Source organism: Euphorbia lathyris, chromosome 10 (assembly GCF_963576675.1).
Source record: "Euphorbia lathyris chromosome 10, ddEupLath1.1, whole genome shotgun sequence".
Taxonomy (NCBI): domain Eukaryota; kingdom Viridiplantae; phylum Streptophyta; class Magnoliopsida; order Malpighiales; family Euphorbiaceae; genus Euphorbia; species Euphorbia lathyris.
In genome coordinates this window covers 59,933,561-59,953,498 of record NC_088919.1, presented here as the reverse complement: position 1 = coordinate 59,953,498, position 19,938 = coordinate 59,933,561, and positions in this window count along the sequence as shown.

The window sequence follows — 19,938 nt, the reverse complement described above, 5'->3', positions numbered from 1 at the left end:
CTCTCCCTCCATTCTGTCCTATCGATTACCATATTTTCATCAATCTCCAATAAATTCATATCACTCTGAATCACCCTCCTCCAAGTTTGCTTAGGTCTTCCCCTACCCCTCACCACTGCATCCTTTTGCCACTCTTCAGTCCTCCTAACTGGCGCATTAAGCGTTCTTCGTCTTACATGGTCAAACCACCTTAGTCGGTTTTCCCTCATTTTATTCTCAATAGATGTAATCCCTACTTTTGTTCTAATTATTTCATTACTCACCTGATCATGTATAACATCAGAGATTAAAATTACTTTTAACTAGCAACCACAAAGTTACAATTGTATTTATTTTTAAACCTTACTCCAAACATAATCTATATATGATGTTATGACTACCCATAATTTGATATCTTAGGATTTTATTTGTTTTTGACACTATTAATCCATTCCTATTCCTATGTTGAATGAATTATAAAATGCACCTCCTCGTGACTAGATGAAGAGAATGGGATGAAAGTAAATGTCTTTTTCTTGGCATCAAGATTTTGATGTCTCCTTTAAAAGAGACCTTTGGTCTTTACAATAATTGAGACCCACATGAGATTTTGTTCTTCAACTTTGGGTTTTTTATGTCTTTACTTATTTCATAAACATAAATAATAATAATTAAAAATAAAATATATGTAATTGAAAGTGAAACAACATAGAATAATCTTTTTCCTTTTCCCCTATAACTTCTAGGTGGATCAACTTTTTATGATTTTGACATTTACATGAAGTATGAGACAAGTGTTGTTTTTCTTCATGATATATAATTATATATTTTTTTTAAAGTTTAAGATTATAATTAAATGGTTATTTTTTTTAAGGCAAAAGGCATAAACTTTACCTGTTTTAAAGATCAAGTCTCTGATCAATTATTTTTGATATTGAGCTTTTGATCATTGATTTTGTTGTGGATTTGGCCCTTATTTAACTTTTCCATCGAGTTTGGGAATGAAGAAGATCGATTTGGGGATTCTAATGCTGAAAACAATAAAATGGGAGAGGAGAAGATCGAGTTTGGAAGAACATACTGGAAATTAATTTCTATAATTTCTTGTTACTTTTTATTCTCTATCTATCATAGTCAATCAACTCTTATTTTTATTTGCCCACGTCAATAAGCGGAATCGTTCTAACAATGTGTGCCGCCCAAACTCGATGGAAAAATTAAATAAGAGCTGAATTCAAAACAAAATCAATGATCAATGGCTCAAACTCAATGTAGAAAAATAATTGATCTGATACTTGATCCTTAAAACAGGTAAAGTTCAGGAGCTTAAATATGTTTTTTTACCTTTTTTTTAATTGTTTTATTTAATTTCTCGATTTGAGGTTCGTCAGATACTTTTAGGTGAATTATCTCTCAATTAAAGTTTTCTATATACGATAGGACTTGAATTCAAAATCTCTAATTTAAACGATTTGAAGCCCTTAAAAAATTTCACATTGTATTAGATTTTCTTTTATTAGATTAAAAAATTTCAATTCTAAGTACATGTATAATTATTATAGTGCTCATCTAGGTACATTTTATTGATGATTATACTATTTCTTTTTAGGTAGGGTGTTAGGATTTGAGTTTTCTTATAATAATCACTACTAAACTCTTATAAAGAGTATAAAAATATATAAATAGTATATAGTAAAAGTCTAAATATGATAAAAGAGGAGGAAATTGGAGGAAATTCGTGAAAATCACCGAAATTTTTTTATCTTTCATTTTTTGGTTTATCAAATTCTTGATCTTTTATTTGGATATATTAAGCAACTCATCATTGATTTTTAGTCCTATTAAACTCATGTTTGACAAAACAGTTAGTTGTGAACATCTAATTTAATTAAAATACGTTATTTATTTTATATGTATTTGAAATTATATTTTTTACAGTTTGAATTTAGGGTTTTACAGCTCTATAGTTACATTACACATAGCAAAAACTGCTTTTAAACTGTGAAAAATACAAATTTCAAATGCAGCTGAAATGAATAACACTTTATTAACCAAGTTTTATATTCAAAGTTGATATTTTTGGTCATCAAAACTTAATGTGACTAAAAATCAAAGACCAAAGGTTTGATATAGTTAAATAAAAGATTAAAGGTTTAATGAAGTAAAAAGGGTAAATGACAGCCATGGCCATTGAACTTTACTCATTTTAACATTGTGATCACTGAATTTTAATTGTTAATGATATAGCTACTGAACTTTATTCTTTGTAACATCGGTGGTCATTGAACTTTAACTAATTCCTCAAAATAATCGGTAACGACATCAAAATAAAAATATTCAAGAATTAAAGTTGTTCAGAACGATATTTATCATGAAATTGTATTTTTTATTTTTCAAAATCACCATTTTGGAGCTTTTTCTCTCTATAAATTCATTCTCTCTCCTAATAAAAAAAAACACTTAATGACCTCAAAATGAAAATTTTCAAGAATTAAAGTTCCTTAAAATATCATTAACTCTTCCAAAAAAATTATTTTGAAGCCGTCAACGATCGTTTTGAGACGTTGAGTAGCCACCGATTTTTAAAGGTGTAATGTTCAATGGTCATACTGTTAAGAATTGAAGTTCAGCGACCATAACGTCAAATGAGTAAAGTTCAATGGCCATGGGTGTAATTTACCCAAGTAAAAAATGAAAGATGAGTCTCACGATGTGTTTTTATCTTTGTAAAACTATTTAAAGATTAAAACTTTGAAGTTGTGTAGCTGTTCTTTAAGTCCATAAAATTTCAGTAATAGGATGTTAAATATTAGTTATATACAATATCATTTTTTAATACAATATATCATTTTTGAAGAACATAAAATAAAATTATGTTACAATTAAAAGTAAAAAAAGTAAATAAAACTTTTTGACCTATTATTTTTTTTAAAAAAAAAATTAGGAAATGATTCAAGAAGTTTCTGTCACTTCTACTTAAGATCTACCCACTGGATTAAAAATAAAAAAAAATCATTTAAATGTCTAAAAAATATGGAACCAAAAATGTTATGCCATTACCTTAATGTACAAAAAAAGTCCCAACACATTAATTAAAATAAAATAAAATAAAACTATGAACCAATCTGATAAATATTTTTTTAAAGTTATAGATTCCACAAACAATGCAATCCCAAAGTACAGTATCCAATGTCAAAACTTAAATAAAACCTCAAGGACTAAAATTAAAAAATACAAATCAGGGTATCCAATGTGGAAAATGCCACGTCGGATACGAATTTTGACCTGAGGTTAAATTAAATGGGGTCCACAGCAGCAGGGGCAGGGGCAGAGACAAAAATCCGACCGCTTCTGAAACGTGGCAATGGCACGTCTATTAACACGTGTGAAAATAGAGGGAAGGGGGAGGGGGAGGGATACAGTGAATGACGGTGCATTTAAGGGTCACTGTTCTGCTTCTTCTTCTTCTGTCGTTTGTTAGCTTTGTCGTTTTCGATAAAACGCTTAAACAGAGTTTTAGAAACGTCCCAAAGATTGCGTGGTCGTTTTCGTATTTATTTAATTAATTAATTAAAGACAAACTCTGACGGATACATAAAAAAAAAATTAAATCACTTTTTTGACCGGGTGTCTAATTATTGTTTATTTTTATAATTCAAGTAGTAAAAATAAATAAATATTTAATTAATTAAATTCTTTCAAAAATTAATAAATAATAATTATTATTAATTAACAAATAGTGTAACAAAAAAAAAAAAAAAAAAAACAAATAGTGTAACAAAAGATGCTGATTTATTTTAGAATAGATTAAGATGTTGATGTGCACCTCCATATTGTCTTTGGAAGATTGCTGCGTAAATAAATGTTAGTGCTATTTATTTTATTTTATTTTTGTTATTCTCCTATATAAAAAGAGTTAAGAAGTAATGATACAATCCTGTGATGGAGTGGTAGAGCTCCTATTCCCTTAACCAAAAATCTAGGTTCGATCCTCACCTCTAAAAATGGAAAGAATTTTTATATAGCTAGCAGTTCCATAGTGGCGGATTCAGGATTTGATGGGAGGCAGAATTCTATGTAAAATTTTTTTAGACTAATATTTGTAGCCAAAATCAAAAATACCTCTAACGTTTTGGGTCAGGAGCAATTTTACCCCTAATGTTTATAGTCAAGAGCAATTTTACCCCTAACGTTGATAAATTGGATCAATTTCAGACACTATTGAAAAAAAAAGTCATTTTTTTCTTTATTTTGCACCAATTGCATATCAATTTATTCTAAAAAAAGATATAATGTTTTTTGTAATTTAATAATAAAATTGGAGATTAATATTTATAAATTCAGTGAAATTTTTGAATTTTTTTGTCTAATTCGTACAAAAGACAGTTTATTTTTAATATTTTTTTCTTATTTTTTTCACATCCCAATATATGTTTGTGATTTGTTTCTGATAAAATAACGCATTTGTGAAGTGTAGATGACAAGATTCATGACCGAGAAGACAATTTGATGAATTATTTCTCAAATTGACCCAACTTATCAACGTTAGGGGTAAAACTGCTTTTGGCTTCCAACATTAGGGATAAAATTGCACCATTTTAGACGTTAAACGTGATGAGTATTTTTGCACTTTAACCCTTTTTTTTTGACTAAATTTTTTTTTTTAGGGATGAAGGGGGGCCAACCCCTCTACATCCACCACTGCCTATAAATGTGCAAACCATTTTCGAAAAGGAATAGCCACTTCTATCAGCGAAAAAAATAAAACGAAATTTAATGAATGAAAAGCATAAGTTTTAAAGGGATTTGCACTAAAGAGTATAATGATTTGATTAAATTATTGCATGCTTGTTATATAAATTCATTTTAGTGTCTAGAGTTTATTTAAATAGATAATTAATTAATTATATAGTGTGTAATTATTTTATTGGTTAAGTGTAAAGTGATGTGAATTTTATGAGCTAATGTCAGAATGATTGCACAAGATATATGTATATATAAAATTTCTTCCCAAATACTAGTGAAGGGGTTATAATAGATATTTTACCGAGTATGTGATGCAAACATCTTCTTCAAGGATTCGAATCTAGGCGAAGGAAGTTGTGTGAGATACGAAGCGAAGGCGAGCATGGGGAAAAACTGCCCCACGCGTCGTGTGGAGCTTGAGTGAGTTGCTGAGGAGGCGTGTGCTGGGCGTGGACAAAGGATGGGCTGCTGAGGACACAAGACCAGACGATATGTCACACATCCACACGTCGTGTGGATCTCAAGCAGAATTGGAGGAGGTGTTTGAGTTAATTCACTCAGGGTGTCCTGCGGCCACAAGCTGAGTGAAATTGAAGAGCAGAGGACCACACGCCGTGTGACATTGCTTTTCCAGCCAAAATTGGCTAGGGGATAAGAGGGGCAAGACGCCAAATTTTCTGCTCAGTTTTTATAATTAATGTTCATGCCATTACTGTATACATTGTTTTACCATTTAGGCTTATTTCCCTAAATGCCTTTTAGGCTTCCCTTTCTCATCCTATCTCTACATTTCTTTATTGGATTATAACCCTCGCTAGGGTATTTGTGTCTTTTACGTTTTAATTGGGAGAACTATACAAGTCTCTTTCTTTGTTTGTAACAATGATATCAGGCTCAGACCGGACCGGACGGTGGAACCAGTGAGGAAGCCGGTTAGGCGGGCTGTAAAAAATCTGAAACACAATGAAATTAGGGGGTCGAGTTATGGAATCTTATTATGGTGCGGCATTCGCGTCGCCCACGTCGTGCGGGTGCGTCCCTAACCTGATAGTTAATCGACTGCACCCCTGCGCGTGAGAGAACATTTTCCCTAGTAATTGGTTAAAGGCTTGTAAAGCCCATTTACTTATAAACTAGTTAAGTTTCTCATTTCTTTCCTATGTGGGATGTAAATGTTTAATTTCATTTTATCTTCTTCCAAACCATTTCAAGTGGTTCACATTGAGCATCAATTTCTCATTCATCATTTGTCTATTTTGAGTTTATAATATTTTTTAGGGTAAATTCCAAAAAAAAACCCCTGTGGTTTCACCGATTTCCAAATAAACCTCTGTGGTTTGTTTTTACCAAAAAAAAGGAGCGTGTTTACGCCGTTACCCGAAAAACGAAAAATCGGTTAACAGCGTTAAAAATGCTGACGTGGCGAAGGGTAAATTTGAAAAAATGATTTTTTTTATTTTTATTTTTTATTTTTTCTTTCTTTCTTCTTCTTCTTCTTCCTTCCTTCCTTCCTTCCTTCCTCCTCCTTCTCCTCCTCTTCTTCTTCTTCCCCTCTCTCTCTCTCTTCTCTTTTTCTTCCTCTCTCTCTTCCCTTCTTCTTTTTTTTGTTTCTTTTTGTTTCGATTTCAGATTTCCAAAATCGGAAATCTGGAAATTTCCAGATTTCCGATTTTGGAAATCTGGAATTTCCGATTAAAAAAAACGAAGAAAAAGAGGAAGGAGAAGAGAGAGAGGAAGAAGAAGGAGAAAAGAAGAAGAAGAAGAAGAAGAAGAAGAAGAAGGAAGGAAGGAAGGAAGGAAGGAATGAAGGAAGGAAGGAATGAAGGAAGGAAGGAAGGAAGGAAGGAGGAAGAAGAAGAAGAAGAAGAAGAAGAAGAAGAAGAAGAAGAAGAAGAAGAAGAAGAAGAAGGAGGAGGAAAGAAAAAAGAGAAAATTAAAAAAATTCGGAATTTCCAATTTTACCCCTCATTTTTAACACTGTTAACCGATTTTCCGTTTTTCGGGTAACGGCGTAAACACGCTCCTTTTTTTTGGTAAAAACAAACCACAGGGGTTTATTTGGAAATCGGTGAAACACAGGGTTTTTTTTTTGAATTTACCCTATTTTTTAAAAAAGATCTTATGGCATAGAATACGTTGATATATTTCAATTTATTCTGAATTTAATTTATTCGTTATATATTTAAGACTCAAATTAATAAAAACTAACAAACCAAAAGTTGTTTATAATTTATTTGGATATATATAATGTATAAAAATAATTTTAAATTAATTATATATATTTAATGTATATAAATATTATTTATTATTTATTACGTCATCCGGTTCGACCAATCCGAGCCATCCAATCCGACCAAGTGACCCATGACCCAGTTATCAATCCGGTTTGATGTCCGGTCCGGTTCTGATAACATTGGTGTGTAAGGAAGAACAACTTTTCATTAATCAAATTTCCATCTTCTCTTTGTGAGTTTTTGTTAAGGTTTATTCCTTCATTAACAATGGAGATTTCACTATTCCTACGGATTTAGCTCGTGAATAATGGGATTAACTCTAATTTAGCTAGTGATTTCGGGAATCTTTCCACTGGCCACGATCCCGAGGCCAAGAGGACGAGGAGCTTAGTGTCAAAGCTAACAAGGGCTATGGAGAGCCATCCAAGGAGGAGGGAAGCAGCAGTCGTCATCAAGACACGCGGAGCGTGTCTATCACTATGCGGAGCATGCCGAACCCAATCCGGGAAGAGAGTCCCAAAGGTCATCCACGCGGGGCGTGCTTCCTCATACACGGAGCGCAGATCAGACGTCCGGAAATAATGCTATCCAGGAGGTCAACTACGCGGGGCGTGTCTCCGAGGCACGGAGCGTGGAGCGAGCTTCCGAAGTGAGTTCTGGCCAAGAGGACAAGTACGCGGGGCGTACTTCTGGGGACGCCACGCGTGAAGCCATCGACGAAGAGCCCCAAGTTCAGGAGCTCCAACATGCGGGGCGTGATTACAGGGACGCCACGCGTGAAGCCCATCCTCGAAGAGCCTCGAAGTTCAGGAGCTCCAACACGCGGGGCGTGATTATAGGGACGCCACGCGTGAAGCCCATCCTCAAAGAGCCTCGAAGTTCAGAAGCTTAAACACGCGGGGCGTAGCAAGGTCCACGCGGAGCGTGCACCATCTAGAGAAGACTTCCTCACCAAGTTCTTCATGCTATGGACCACTTCTTATTTACAGGACTGCCACCCCTTTATACTTAGTCCCAATTCTACCCCTAGTTTTTCTCTTTCCATTAATTATGTAGGTTATCCTTTTATGTAATTTGTCCTAGGGTTTTAGATGATATAAATTCATCTCTTTCTATTGTAATCTTTAACTTTTTATCAATCAAATATAATTCTTCTTCAAGAAGCTTTGTTAAGGTTTTTACCTTCAACAATGGGGATTTCATATTCCTATGGATTTAGTCCATGAAACTTGGGATTCACTCCTTCTAGTTTAGCTAGAGAAGAACATCTTTGTTAGTTTACAATTAAAACTAACACGTCACGATTTCAGTGAAATCCACGCTGCATCAGTTGGTATCAGAGCCGATTATTTTCCTTGAACGGAGACTTCTTTCGATAATGATTCAACCGAGTTATTCACAAGCCTTAAAGGAACGTCTTGAAACCGAGACAATGTAGATGGAGCTCCAATATGTTGAGATGATAAGAAAGACAAGAGAGAACTTGGAGCAAGAAGAGATGGAAAGACTCCAAAGGAGAACCCGAAGTAGCCGGAGGCGACAATGTCGAGCCCAACGGAAAGGAGATGGAGAAACCACTATCTCGCCTCCTAAGGATTCATCCCAAATCTGTCCTCTATTGCACAAGGAAAAGGTAAAGCCAAAGCTTTCAATTCTTGATATGGAAGTTGTGGGTATGCCTACTCTTAGTGAGGATTTGGTTGTTTGTGGTGTTGTTAGCAATTTAAATTCTCATTGTGGAGTTGTTGATAATGAATGTATGAATGAGGATTTAAATGTATGTGCGGATGAGGAGGAAATGATGCTTGTGTGTGAGAACATGGGGAAGGTTGAATTTGTGTGTGGTAATATTGAGAAAAGCCATGTTGCAAGGGATACTCCCCAAGTGTTTGATAAAATGCCCCTTAGGCCTAGCTATATAAGTATGCTTAAGGAAATTGATGACATATGTCTTGAAGAAGGGGAGAAGGAGTTTGGGCTTGTTAATCTCTTTGGGAAGCATGATGAAATTAGTTTATGTGTGGAGATTGATGGCTATGGAGATGGGAGAGATGTTGGTGGTTCTACCATATTGGGTTGTAGCATGTCTTTTGAGTCAGACGACTTGGCACGTGAATTAGTCGGCTCGAATTATGAAGAGGAGTGTAAGGAAACGAGAGGTCGTGGGAAAAGACGGGTCGTGGATGAAGATGGAAATGAATTTGACTATAACCATGAAGAAGAGGAGATTGATGAAGAGGAGAACCAATCCGAGAATGAGCTAGTAAGACATGAGGAGTGTGATTATTATGAAGGCGAATTCGAGGATGAGGTTGAAGAGAGAGAGCACGCTTCCGAAGGTGAAATATGTGAAGATGGTGAACTTTGTCATAGTGCATATGAGTTTGATTATGATGAAGATGGTAGAGTTTACCATGGGGAGAATGAACGTCGACGCATTGAGTGGGACCAATGTGGGACCGCTTATGAGGAAGACGGAGATGGGGTCTACTATGATGAGAGTGAGCATCGATGTGTTGAGTGGGATCGACACGGGGCTCCGTATGAAGATGATGAGTGTAGATTCCATCGTGATGATGAGTTGGAGGATGTTGACCGGTCCTATAACAAAGATATTTATGAGTATGATGGAGGTAGGTTCTATCGTGATGATGAGTTGGGAAATGTAGAGTGGAACCGAAGCGAAGAAGCTTATAATGATGAAGAACGATTCCGAGATGACTATGAATCGGGAAATGTTGGGTGGGACCGAAATGAAAATGCTTATGATGAAGAAGAAAATCGGTTCCAAGATGAGGAAGAGTCGGGAAGTGTTGAGTAAGAAGACACCTATGAAGTTGATGATGATGGCAATAATCACAATGTGTATTTGGTGACTAGGGTGCCAATGCCTAGCGAAGAGGAGCCTAGCCAACGTCATCGATTATTTAGAACTCGATGCTTAGTTCTTGGGAAGAAGTGTGAGATGGTGATCGACGGAGGAAGCCAAGTGAATATCATTAGTCGGTCCGCTATGAGCAAGTTTGGGTTGGTTCCCGAGCCACATCCTAGACCTTACCACCTTGGTTGGGTCAACGAGGTGGAGAAGCTTCAAGTTACTCATTGGTGGAAAGTTCCTTTCACTATTGGAGCTTATGGGGATGAAGCTATGTGTGATATTGTGGAGATGGGTGCTTGTGATGTGCTACTTGTTAGGCCATGGCAATTTGATTGTGATGCCTCACATGCGGGAAGAAGCAACACCTACACCATACGCAAAGGCGGAGTCCGATATGTTCTTACACCTTTGAAGAGTTCTCCTAGTAAGAAGACGGAGACCACTTTGGAAGATTGTCCAACTCGGGAGTTAAGTGTGAATGGGTGCATTGGTGGAACGGATAAGACATTGAATCATCTTGACTTGGGTTTCATGGAGGAATTAGCTAGCCACTCTCCTAATGAAGTCAAATCCAAAGAGGAGAATGCGGTTGAGAGGAGGAAGACAACCTTGAGAGCGTATCCAACTCGGAAGTTGTGTGAGAATGGATGCCTTGGTTCGCAATGACTTGGGTTTGGTGGATGATTTACCTCACTTTTCTCTTAATGAAGCTAAAACTAAGGAAGGGAATGCGATTGAGAAAGGAAAGAGCAAAGTTGGAAGTGAAGAAGTTGAGCCGATGTTCGAGGGTGACAAGTACGTGCCTTCCAACGAGCCACCCAAAGGGCTTCTTAAAGGGCTTCCACCTTTGAGGAAGCTACCACGTGACATAGCATGGGATCCGAGAGATGGTACACCTAGCTCTACATATGGTGAGTTGAGCTCTAAAGAGGAGGATGAAGGTTGCTCTATGAAGCCTATTGATAGCACCGAGACGTCTAGCACATGCCATATGCAAAGGAATCAAGTCTCTTACTTGGTAAAATCTTAACTTATTCTTTTGTGCTTTGTTGAAATATTTGTGTTGGAATGTTGGATGTGCATGTTGATGGAGGACCTTTCCTATGGTGAACCCATGAGTGGTGATCTTGTTGTGAGGAATGTGAGCTTATTGCTGAGGGAGAATGTTCCCTATGATGGGCCCATGAGGGGTGATCTTGTTGTGGGTTGTGATGATTGTTTATGGAAGGGGAATGACTTCCCGGGGAACATAGAAAATATGGGAGGAAGTCAAGACTTGATAAACTCGGAACTCATTATTTGGTGCTTAATTGACACGGATGTGTGGGGGTATATGTGGTGCTTGTTGTGGGAGCATCAACCCTATGAGGAGTCAATGAGAAGTAAGCTTGTGGTGAAGAGAGTGGATTTTATGAAGTCTTTGATGAATGGGGATAGCCACCCGAGGGATAGTGAGAAGGTAGAAGAAATTCAAGACTTGGAGAATAATGGCCAAGTTAGTAACGTGGCAAGTCTTGAAGTTCTGGGACTGTTAACCCAAGGTGAGAGAAGAGCTAAGCTAAGTGGGCTTGAGTTCACTATGGTGTAGGTTGACAAGTGTCGCCGGGATATTCCGTTTGATGTGGGCCATGGGCAAGGAGAGATTGAGCATGATAGCCGAACTAGTGGAATGAGTGATAACCAAGTCCGGACATATTCAATTCAAAGTCATGTTTGGGTTATGAATGAAGGAAATTAAGGCTAAGGTATAGCAGCGGAAATATAAAATTTTTAGCCTACTTCCTTTTAACCATAGGATCCGTTAATCGTTATTTCATATAAAAAGGGATAAGAAGAAATACCTTTCGATGATCAATCTACCGTTGCAAACGAAGTGCCCACAACTTCAAAAGAGATGTAAACTGTTTACCAATTTGCCCCTATCCGAAACAGACCGTCCAGACCTCCGAACGACAATCCCTTCGGTGGAAACGTGGAAGAATATGTCTAGAAGCTACTGTCCAAACATCGTGACGATCCGACGGTTCAATCTCCGGGAATCCTCGAAATAGTGAACTGACCTGATGTAGGCGAAGAAAAACGAATTTCTCCCTTTTGATTGTTTTTCCTTCTTTCGTGAACACGGTGAGATTAAGTTAGAATCAACCCTTATGAGATGCAACCAAAATAGATTGCCTCTAATTAACCAACACAAGATCAAAGAGAAAAGGAGATGAATGAGATTAATCAATTGACGGAAGCCGTATGAATTCTTATCCACGAACTAGGGGATGCGAATTCACTCTCTCTCTCTCTTAATGTAGGTTTCGAAAATCACATAAAGGGAGGTTAGGAGGCTTTTTCGAAATTCTCATAAGGAGGGGGTATATATAGTCACTTATATCTAAACCCTAGTTAGATAGGAATAGGTTACTTAATAGGAATTCCATTCGGAATAGGATTCCTAATTATTAACTTATAATATATCAAATACATTTAGGATAATAATAAATAACCTAGATGGATAATAATAGGAGTATATTAATCTAATTAAAACTCCTAACTTAATTATCTCTTAATTAATTTAATCACAAACCTAATCAAATTAAGATTAATGGAATTAAAATAATTTCCATATTTCTATATATAAATTTCGGCCCCCTCCATTTAAATGGGCCTTACTGGGCTCAATTGGGCTTCCATCTATTAATCACATCCATCTCTCTTTTGGTTCCAAGTCTTATGTGTGATCCATTAGGTTCTTACTACTTCTGGCCGTATGCAACTATTAAATTAATTTCTTCAAGAATTATATTTAATCATTGCATAACAGAATGATGTACTGAGTATGTTATTGGCAAGTCTGTAATCATTCCCCAGAGTCCGTTAAGAAGACAGGTTGATTCTATCGTTAACCCTTCCGTATTAGTTACGGTATAATACGATCCTTTATCAACTACATCCTTGAACTGAATCTTATGACTATGGGTAATGTCAAGTCACATATAGCGAGACGTTCGTTTTACTTGTTATTGGCCGAGTCAACTCAAAAAGATAGGTTAAGTGAAATCCGAATTTCTACTCTTAAGCTATCACTTTGCAAGGGTTTAGAGTCGAGTCTTCCACAAGCGATCCTTGGATGTATCTCCCATTAATCGGGAGTGATAAATGCTCAATCCAATGTATAACTACCCTGAAATTACTTCCTGTGACACCCAACCTTTGCAGTTCACACCCCAGAGTCATCTCTGTTAAGGATCGTGGGACCACAGGATCAAAGTCTCACATTCAGTAATTCAGGATGACCAATTAACATTCCTTTGAGTCTGAGGATTAGTTATACCTATTAATACCAATGAGATGAACAGTTGACAAGGATGAATCTACCCATCCTGTTATCTCAAGTCGGATCCCCAATCCTAATGAACAACGTTTCACCGGATCTATGTAACTGTCCAGATATCTATATATGTGAAGCTTGTGAGATCAGCTTTCTGTCGGACAGAAGACATTGTTACATACAAGTCTCAACTGTGATATATCAATCCTAAATATATCACTTGACTTGGGGTGGTTTTAAGTTTATTAGTTTATTATAAAGTTTTGTCTCACTTCATGCTTGTATGAACACTTTATAATCACTTTAAACAAACTTACGAATTTCCTTTTATTAGACTTTATTTAGTGCTTAAAAGGGATTGCCTTTATATAGTTATAAAACATATATCTCATTAAAACAAATGATATAAAGAACAATTCATTTACATTAAGTTTGTATCCTGCAACAATTGACTATAGGACACTAAACCCCAACAATGAAGGGTACTCAAGGGATCGCTCCAACTTGGGTTGATATATGGCACCGGGACATGTCATTGGAGGTTGGCTATAAGCGAGTGGAGGTTGAGCCTAGTATCCGAGTTGATGGCATGAGGCATATTGAGGTCCGGGCATATTCGACTCAGGACCATGTTGGGATTTTGAAAGGTGCTTATGGGATGGATCCTAGTTGGGTTTATACGTGTCGTCGGGACATTCCATTCGAGGTAGGCCATGAGCGGAAGAAGGTTGTGTTGATTCCTCAAGTTCGTAATGGGGAGATCAAGAGGATTCGTGGGTGGTCCTTTCAACGAAGTGAGGGGCGTTGGAAGATCATCCAAGCATTTATTGGGAAGTGGTTTGACAAGCTTCGCCAAGACATACCATTCGATGTTGGTAGAGCATCTGATATTGGTGGAGATTGGCAGATGAGCACCACGGAAGATGAAGTCCGGGGTGAGGCACTTGTGGAGATATGGGGAAAAGCTCGTGAGAAGAAGGTGATTCCGGCAACATTTGGAGTGGATTCCTTGAATTCATCTGGAACAACACCGTTCGATTTGAGGGCTTGGGTCCGTTCACAACGAACACATCTCATCAATACGTGGTAAGCAACTTGGGGTCAAGTTCTTTTTAAGAGGGAGTGTATGATGCGAGCATCTTTCCACTGGCCACGATCCCGAGGCCAAGAGGACGAGGAGCTTAGTGTCAAAGCTAACAAGGGCTATGGAGAGCCATCCAAGGAGGAAGGAAGCAGCAGTAGTCATCAAGACACGCGGAGCGTGTCTATCACTATACGAAGCGTGCCGAACCCAATCCGGGAACAGAGTCCCGAAGGTCATCCACGCGGGGCGTGCTCATACACGGAGCGCAGATCAGACATCCGGAAATAATGTTACCCAGGAGGTCAACTACGCGGGGTGTGTCTCCGAGGCGCGGAGCGTGGAGCGAGCTTCCAAAGTGAGTTCTGGCCAGGAGGACAAGTACGCGGGGCGTACTTCCGGGGACGCCACGCGTGAAGCCGTCGACGAAGAGCCCCAAGTTCAGGAGCTCCAACACGCGGGGTGTGATTACAGGGACGCCACGCGTGAAGCCCATCCTCGAAGAGCCTCGAAGTTCAGGAGCTCCAACACGCGGGGCGTGATTACAGGGACGCCACGCGTGAAGCCCATCCTCGAAGAGCCTTGAAGTTCAGAAGCTTAAACACGCGGAGCGTAGCAAGGTCCACGCGGAGCGTGCACCATCTGGAGAAGACTTCCTCACCAAGTTCTTCATGCTATGGACCACTTCTTATTTACAGGACTGCCACCCCTTTATACTTACTCCCAATTCTACCCCTAACTTTACTCTTTCCATTAATTATGTAGGTTATCCTTTTATGTAATTTGTCCTAGGTTTTAGATGATATAAATTCATCTCTTTCTATTGTAATCTTTAACTTTTTATCAATCAAATATAATTCTTCTTCAAGAAGCTTTGTTAAGGTTTTTACCTTCAACAATGGGGATTTCATATTCCTATGGATTTAGTCCATGAAACTTGGGATTCACTCCTTCTAGTTTAGCTAGAGAAGAACATCTTTGTTAGTTTACGATTAAAACTAACACGTCACGATTTCAGTGAAATCCACGCTGCATCAGCTAGAGAATAAATCTCTGATTTAAAATTAAAATCAACTCGTTGAACACATCTCGCTCAAAGAGAGTAGGAAATCTTTCATATACCATCTTAGGTTTACAATATCTAAGAAGAAAAGTAGAATGATTTTCAAGTACATTTTAGTAGTTTGGAATAGTTGTTATACAAGCAATTTATAGTATAACTACTAGTAATAGATATGACATGTTAGCTAACTGAATTTAAAAACTAATCAACTTATTTAGTAACTAACTTCTATCTTATTTATTTATTTATTTCAATAAAAGAGGATAATATTACTAACAAAACCTCGAAAAATCATCATAAACACTCAAATATACGTTAAATACTTATTTTGTCCGGAGAAAAGCAGTTGCAACAATATGGATAAGACTGGTCGAAGAATTCAAATCCCAAATTCAAATACCGAACTATGAATCAAGAAGCTAAACTATGAATAACCCTATTATCCGCTCTATTAATTATGCATAATTATAGTTATATATTTATCTTATCCCGAATATACATAATAATGATAATCATAATTGATATGATATTAAATCATTTGGACCTTTATTAGAAGGCCTCACTATGATTTGAAGATCTCATATGGACCTTGGCCCATTCAAGATTATGGTAATGATTAGTCTTGGTCGAAGTTTGACCAAAGTCAAAGCCCCGGGCATCTTAATATTGTCGAAGACTGTTTTCGAAGTAGTGTTTGGAGACACGTGAACCAATCAACACGCTAGATCCCAAACACACGCTCTTCACTTTCATAAATTTATTGGCACGCAAAGATATGATCTAAGGGCCTATTGTAAGTTGTCGTGTGTCCAAAACATCTCAAATTATCTATAAATAGCAGAGGTATTCCAGGACTCCAAGTATCTAAATTTCGGAATCAATTAACTTCATTTCTTTAGCTTGATATTCTCTGTAATATCACTGGTTTTAGCATCAGAGAGGGTTCACCGGACTCCAACCCCTTTTCTGATGGTTGTTTGTGATTTCAGGTGATCGGAACTTCAATCAATGATCAATCATCAAGCAATCGATAATAATAATATAATAATATATAATCAAATAATACAATAATTTGCAGAATTTAGTGAAGAAATAATTTGGTTTTCAGCTAGCTTCAAGGCTTATCCAAAGTTCCTTTGGAGAATATTTAGTACTAATTAGATAGATAGAGTAATAATGGAAGAAAGAATGTTACATAATAATGCAGCTTTTTAATGAAAAAGTAATCTCTATAATATATAATAAATAATTAATAATTAATAATGATGATAGATATTAATATCAATAATAAAATAATAGCATGCGTATTGAATAAGAAGCACTGTAATAAGACAGCCACATAAAGCTTAAAGATAAAGAAGAATATGTAGGGAATTTCTTAATTAAGTAGCTACTAGAATATAATCAATTAAAGTGCTAAAATTTAGATACCTAACTTTTTGTTTTAATCTGCACATTATAAAGATTAAAATGTTGTTGTCATGTTATCAAAGTGTCTTAGATTAAGTAGTTCCAACCATCCTGACAACTTTTATTTGTTGATTGAACACATAGTAAAATAGACTTGTACTATACGCACGTCAGGCCCTTATCATATATACGATATTAATACACTAATTAAACCTAAAAGTTTAAGGTGATAGATAAGATCCAAAAACGATATTTATTAACTCTGACACCTCCATTCCTCCACTCCAGATGTAAACGCTTATTGAGCTTAAAATATATACAACAAAAATCCATCCTATCTAGTGGCGGGTCCAGCATAGAGCTCGGGGCTCCCTTCTCTACAGCCATCGACTCTATCCTTAAATAATATGGTGCCGCCCCTTTGTAGTCCTCTTAATATTGATTTATATTAATGCTTCGTAGTATAATTGCGATATTTTAAAATAATTGACTTGGTTTGAGTTGAGTTGTACACTTTAATACAAGCGGTTATGAGTTCTAATATTATAAAGCTCATGATTAATTACATTTATGGGGTGTTTGGTTGCTCCTTTTCAGGCTCCTTTTGCCTTTTCACTTCAAAAGGGAGAGTTTTAGATGTTTGGTTAGTGATCTCCTGTTTGCCTTTTACAACTGAAAAACAGCATTAGGTTTTTGGTTAGTGATCTCCTGTTTGCCTTTTACACCCGAAAAGCAGCCTTTTACAAAAGCAGAGGATCTCTGCTTTTTGGAAAAGCAGCTTTTTCCAACAGCAAACAGCAAACCGTAACAGCAACAGCAAACCGTAACAGCAAACCATAACAGTAAACAGCAAACAGCAACATCAAACAGTAGGTAAAACAAACGAGCCCTTAATGAACTCGTTATCTTTCTAAGGACTCGTTTGTTTTACCTACTGTTTGCTGTTGCTATTTGCTGTTACGGTTTGTTGTTTGCTGTTACAGTTTGTTGTTGCTGTTTGTTGTTGCTATTACAGTTTGTTGTTTGATGTTGGAAAATACTGCTTTTCCAAAAAGCAGAGATTCTCTACTTTTGTAAAATGCTGCTTTTCGAGTGTAAAAGGCAAACAGGAGATCACTAACCAAACACCTAATATTGCTTTTCAGATGTAAAAGGCAAACAGGAGGCCACTAACCAAACACCTAAAACTCTCATTTTGAAGTGAAAAGCCAAAATGGAGTATGAAAATGAGCAACCAAACACCCCCTCAGTTCTCTCGGTGACTCAACTGACATCAAACAACTACCACCGCCACTGTGGATATCTGCTTCTATCAGTAACCATCTCGCTCCTCTACGATGAAGCTTCCGACCAGTCTGTGCTGGCATCCTTTTGCCATAATAAGGTTTTACAATTACCTCTTCACAAAACACATTTATACTTGAACTCAACACACAACTAATCCTTAAAGGCCTTTTTCAACTTTATTCTTCTTATACACATATACTCCGACCAAACACCTTGAAAATTGTTTGGATCAGATGAGACAAAGATTTCCATATGATTGCCAATAGCAACTACTACTCTCTTTGACATAAAGCCACTTGAGAGATTATGAGATTGGACCCAAACGTCAATATCGAATAAAGGAACTTCTAGAGAAACATCAGCATGTCCAAACGCTTGACAATAAGCAGTTTGTTATCAAAAGGTCATGGCTCATTGTTTATCATTCTTCGAATATCAATCTCATGAAATAATTGAAAAAGAAAGAGATTGCTATTTAGAGACCGAATGTACATGCGAGTAAGTTTACTCGACTTCCAAAGAGCCGCCAAAAGATCCTTCATTAAAGTCCACTGTTTTATCGGTCAGAAAACATCCACCAAACTTCAACGAAGATCTAGATTGTTATTTCCCAAATCATCCTCACAAATCATGATATCCCAATTCTCCTCATCCTCAATTGACATATTACAATATAAAGCGTTGAATTGGAAGAAGTTATTGAGAAAATCATAAAGAACAATAACCAACAGCCAAATGCAGAAAAACCGTAACGAACAAGAAACAATCGCAACAAAATGGACTTGTGAAGATAAACTAAACTTATCATTAAGCATTATCTTAATTCGGTTTGTTTAATTTTTTTATTATTTTATTTTTTTGAATAAAAGAACCATTATATTACCGGACCGAATCAGCCAAAAGAATATCGATAAGGAAAGGAGGTGGACATGTCCACTCTCCATGAACAGACTCCGACACAACCGTCCGGGCTAAACTATGGGCCGTTATGTTTACTGAACGTTTATCAAAAGAGACTGAAATTGACTCTTACTCTTATAACAACTTAATTTTTTTTTATTTTTTTTTAATTATTATCTTAATTTCACTAGTACCCACCAATATAGATGCGTTGAGTGGAGGATGAATATTTATTTTTTATATATATATTTTTCATATAGTTAAATAATTAGAATCTTTGAACAAAACCTACCAACTACAATTTCTTTTTGCAAAACATATATTTCTTTTTAATCTTTTAATTAGCATAAGTATTAATGAATTAAGCAAAATCTTGTAGCCGAAAGCTTTATCATAAGTGGCACTTTTATAGAGGAAAATGTTAAAAAGTTAAAAGCATATCAATAATTAATTACGCATGTTTAAAAAGTATATAAAACTAAATAAAGGGTTAATTCCAAAAGAAGTTACATTTTTTTGGGATGGATGACTATGATTTTTTTTTTTTTTTTTTATCAAAACGATCATTGTGTTTGTCGATATTTATAAATCGATGACTTTTGGATTGACATTATCAAATTTAGTCGTTAACGACTTTTTAAAATATAAAATTTCAAGAATTTAATAACATTTTAAGCAATTTTACTTTAACTTTTTAGTTTTAAGATCATTTAGGTGTTGTTTGAGGAGAAGAGAGAAACTTAATATTTTGAGAATGAAAGCTTAAAAATAATGATATCGAAAAATAAAAAAATGTGGTTCCATAGTAAATGTGATACTAAACAACTTTAATTCTTGAAAATTATCATTTTGAAGTTGTTACCGGTCAAATTTGACAATATCAACCTAAAAGTTATCGATTTGCAAATGTCAACAAATACAGTCATTGTTTTGATAATAGAAATACCACAGTCCTCCATCTAAAAAAATGTAATCATACGAAGCATCCAGCGCACAGTGAAGCATATTTATAGCCGAAGCATGATTTTGTAACTTCTTGAG